Consider the following 4,467-nt stretch of genomic DNA (forward strand, 5'->3'; position numbering starts at 1 on the left):
GGCCATTTTTTGACCAAGTTGTCTTATTATGCAAATAAAAGCTGTAGAATTTACAGGGAATAAAAAGCACCTAATATTTTGTTAAATTCATTTTCAGGATGTGCGCATTGCTGATTTGGCCAACATTTATTGTCCATCCTGAGTAGGTGAAGTTGAACTGCTGCAGAGCGGTTTGATATAACCAAGTGACTAGCACTCTTTAGAGCGCAGTTAAGAGTCAACCAGGATGCTATGGGACTGGAGTCAAACATAGACCAGACTGGGTAAAGACGGCAGGTTTCCTTCCCTCAAGAACATTAGTGAATCAGTGGGTTTGTAGGGCAGTCTGGCAACTTCACAGTCATTGGATTAAACTCACTTTGAATCATTGAGTTGGCAATGGTGGGAATAGAACATATTCTAATGGAGTATTAGTCCAGGCCTTTGGATTACTAGTCCAGTAACGTAACCACAATGCAACTGTATCCCAGGAAATCCAAAATATTTAGTCATTTAAGCGTTTGATAAATTGCCACATAATAGGCTTGCCAGCAAAGTTGAAGCCCATAGAATGAAAGGGGCAATGGCAGCATGGATATGAATTTGGCTGAGTGACAGGAAACAGAGAGTAGTGGTGAATAGTTATTTTTCGGACAGGAGGAAGATGTACAGGAGGGTTCCCCAGGGGTGATACTAGGACCACTGCTTTTCTTTAATATATATAAATGACGTAGGCATGGGTGTACAGGACAAAATTTCAAAATTTGCAGATGACACAAAACTTGGAAGTGTTGTGAACTATGAAGAGGATAGTAATAGATTTCAAGATCAGACAGAGACAACATGGTTTTGTGAAAGGGAAATCATGTTTAACTAATTTATTGGAGTTCTTTGAGGAAGTAAAAAGCAAAGTGACTAAAGGGGAACCTGTAGATGTGGTGTATTTGGATTTCCAAAAGGCATTTGATAAAGTGCCACATCAAAGGTTACTACACAAGATAAGAGCACATGGTGTAGAGAGTAACATATTAGCACGGATAAAGGACTGGTAAGCTAACAGGAAGCAGAGAGTAGGGATATATGGGTCCTTTTCGGTTTGGCAAGCTGTAACTAGTGGAGTGCCACAGGAATTAGTGCTGGGGACTCAACTATTTACAATTTATAGCAATGACATGGATGAAGGGACCGAATGTATGGTAGCTAAATTTGCTGATGACACCAAGGTAGGAAGGAAAGTAAGTTGTCAAGAGGAAGTAAAGAGTCTAGGTTAAGTGAGCGGGCAAAAATTTGGCTGATGGAGTATAATGTGGGAAAATGTGAGCTTGTCCACTTTGGCAGGAAGAACAGAAAAGCTTATACTATTTAAATGGAGAGAGATTGCAGAACCCAGAGGGATAGAGGGATCTGGGTATCCTGGTGCATGAAACACAAGGTTAGTATGCAGGCACGACAAGTGATTAGGAAGGCAAATGGAATGTTTGTGTTTTTTGCAAGGGGAATTGAGGATAAAAGTAGAGAAGTTTTACTGCAGCTGTACAGGACCTTGGCAAGACCACAACTGGAGTACTGTGTACAGTTTTGGTTTCCTTATTTATCTTAGAAGCAGTTCAGAGAAGGTTCACTGGACTAATTCCAAGGATGAAGGGCTTATCTTATGAAGAATGGTTGAACCTATACCCATTGGAATTCAGAAGAATGGGAGGTGATCTTATTAAAACATATTAGATCCTGAGGGGACTTGATAGAGTGGATGTTTCCTCTTGAGGGGGAGACTAGAACTAGGGGACAAGTTTAAGAATAAGAAGTCTCCCTTTTAAGAGGGAGATGAAGTTTTTTTCTCTCTCAAAGGGTCATTAGTCTGTGGAATTCTCTTCTCCAGAAAGCAGTGAAGGCTGGGTCATTGAATTTATTCAAGGCTGAGTTAGATAGATTTTTGGTTGACAAGGGTTATGGGGGATGGACAAGAAAGTGGAGTTGAGACCACAACCAAATCAGCCATGATCTTATCAAATGGCAGAACAGGCTCGATGGGCTGAATGGCCTACTCCTGCTCCTAAATCCTATGTACATAGGTCATGGACAGGCTGGAGGCTTGGGTGCACATGTGACAAATGAAATTTAGTACAGAGAAGTGTGAAGCGATACATTTTGGTAGAATGAAGCGAGGCAATATAAAATAAAGGGCACAATTCTAAAGGGGGTGCAGGAGTAGAGGGAGCTGGGGGTATATGTGCACAAATCGTTGAAGGTGGCAGGGCAGGTTGAGAAAATGATTAAAAAGGCATAAGGGATCCTAGGCATAATAGAGGCAGAGAGTACAAAAACAAGGAAGTTATGATGAGCCATTATTAACCACTGGTTCATCCTCAACTGGAGTAGTGTGTTCAATTCTGGACACCACACTTTAGGAAGGATGTGAAGGCTTTAGAGAGGGTCCAGAAAAGATTTATGAGAACATTTCCAGGGAAGGGAGACTTCAGTTCTGTGGATAGAAGGCAAGATTGAGGCAGGATTTGACGGAGGTGTTCAAAGTCTGAAAAATTAAGACTGAGTACATAGAAACTGTTCCCATTGGTGGAAGGGTAGAGAATGAGAGGATGCAGATTTAAGGTGATTGGTGAAAGAACCAAAGGCGACATGAGGAAAACCTTCATGCAGTGAATGGTTAGAATCTGGAATACGTTGCCTGAGAGTGTGGTGGAGGCAGATTCAATTGTGGTTTTCAAAAGTGAATTGAATAATTATCTGAACAGATTAAATTTACAGGGCTATGAGGAAAAGAAGGAAGTGGAACGAGCAGAGATCCAGCATGATGGCCTTGTGTGCTGTAACCATTCTATGATTCCTATATACACTGGGTAAAGGGCCTGTTGACTGAGGATTGTGAAAGGAGAACTATTACAGATACAATTGCTTGGTTACTTTTTCTTTCATTCCTACTATCAAATTTTCAACTGCACAAAATCGCCCTCGGCAAAATCACGTGCACCTGCTATTTTAATTGCGGATTGATAAAGTGATGAAAAGACATGAGAATGAAGATAAAGAGAGAATAATTCCCTCCCTTGTGCCTACAGAGATGGCATTACTTATATCCCAGAGAGGGACAGGAGGAGGCTTTTCAGCCCTTCATGGCCGATCTGCACCTCAACTCTATTGACCTGCCTTTTCTCCATATCGCTTGATACCCTTACCCAACAAAAATCTTATTGATCTCAGATTTGAAAGTTCCAATTGACTCCCAGCATCCACAGCCCTTAGGAGGAGAGAATTACAGATTCCCACTACCCTTTGTTTGAAAAAGTGCTTCCCAATGTCACACCTGAATGACCTGGATCTAATTTTGTGGTTTCATTCTTGATTCCTACCCCAGAAGAAATAGCTTCTCTTTATCTACTCTATTGAATCCTTTTAATATTTTGGACACCTCGATCAGATCACCTCACTCTTCTATACGCAAGGGAATACAAGCTGATGCAACCTGTCTTTGCAATTTAATCCCTCTAAGCTCCACTAGTATTCTAGTGAATCTGCACTACACCCCACTCCTAAAGCTAACATCCTTTCTGAGGTACAGTGCCCAAAACTGAACGCATTTCTCCATATGGAATCTGACCAAAGTTCTATACAAGTGATCCAATAAGATCTACTTACTGATATATGTGCCAAGTAGTAGCTGGGAGAAAATGTGAACCTATATCTTCCTGACTGAGAGCAATAAATAGGTCACTGATTAAGACGTAAGAAGTATGGTATGATGGATGATACAAGAACAAACATTAGTCTTTGTTGAGCTATTGCTATCCATTCACACCACTTTACTATGCATGTTTCAATGAACAAAAATGTATTAGGAAACCTAATATAATGAGGTTACCTCATATTCATCACAACCTATTTTATCAATGAAACTAGTGTCCTCTTTAGCTTCAGTTGAAAAAGTAGGACACCTTGCTGAAGTCAGTGCTCAGCAATGTTGGTGTGGCTTTAAAGAGAAAGTGTCAATGTCACAATTCCTCTAAACTAATGGAAAGAAAATTAAATGGGTGTCAATGTGGATAAATGAGTGATATTGAGTTGACCACCTGTTATACATCCCACCTGACTATTCTTTCCATTTAAAAGCTGGACTCCAATTCTAACCTCTTGAGCATCCTCGATTTTAATCGCTCCACCATTGGCAGCCGTGGCTTCAGGTGCCTGGCTCTAAGCTTGGAATTCCCTCCTTAAACCTCTCTGCCACTCTACTTCTCTCCTCGTCCTTTAAGTTGCTGCTTAAAACCTACCCCTGACCAAGCATTTGGCCACCATTCCTCATATCTCTTTATGTGGCTCAGTGTCAAATTTTGTCTGTTAACAGTACCATGGGATGTTTTATTCCATTAAAGGCAATGTAGAAATGCAAGATGTTGCTGTGGTGATGCATAACAGGCTGCTAATCCAATATTGCCCAACACCCCTCCCCCATGTCCTTTTGTTTCATCCTTT

The sequence above is a fragment of the Heterodontus francisci genome, chromosome 13, assembly GCF_036365525.1.
Source record: "Heterodontus francisci isolate sHetFra1 chromosome 13, sHetFra1.hap1, whole genome shotgun sequence".
NCBI classification, from domain to species: domain Eukaryota; kingdom Metazoa; phylum Chordata; class Chondrichthyes; order Heterodontiformes; family Heterodontidae; genus Heterodontus; species Heterodontus francisci.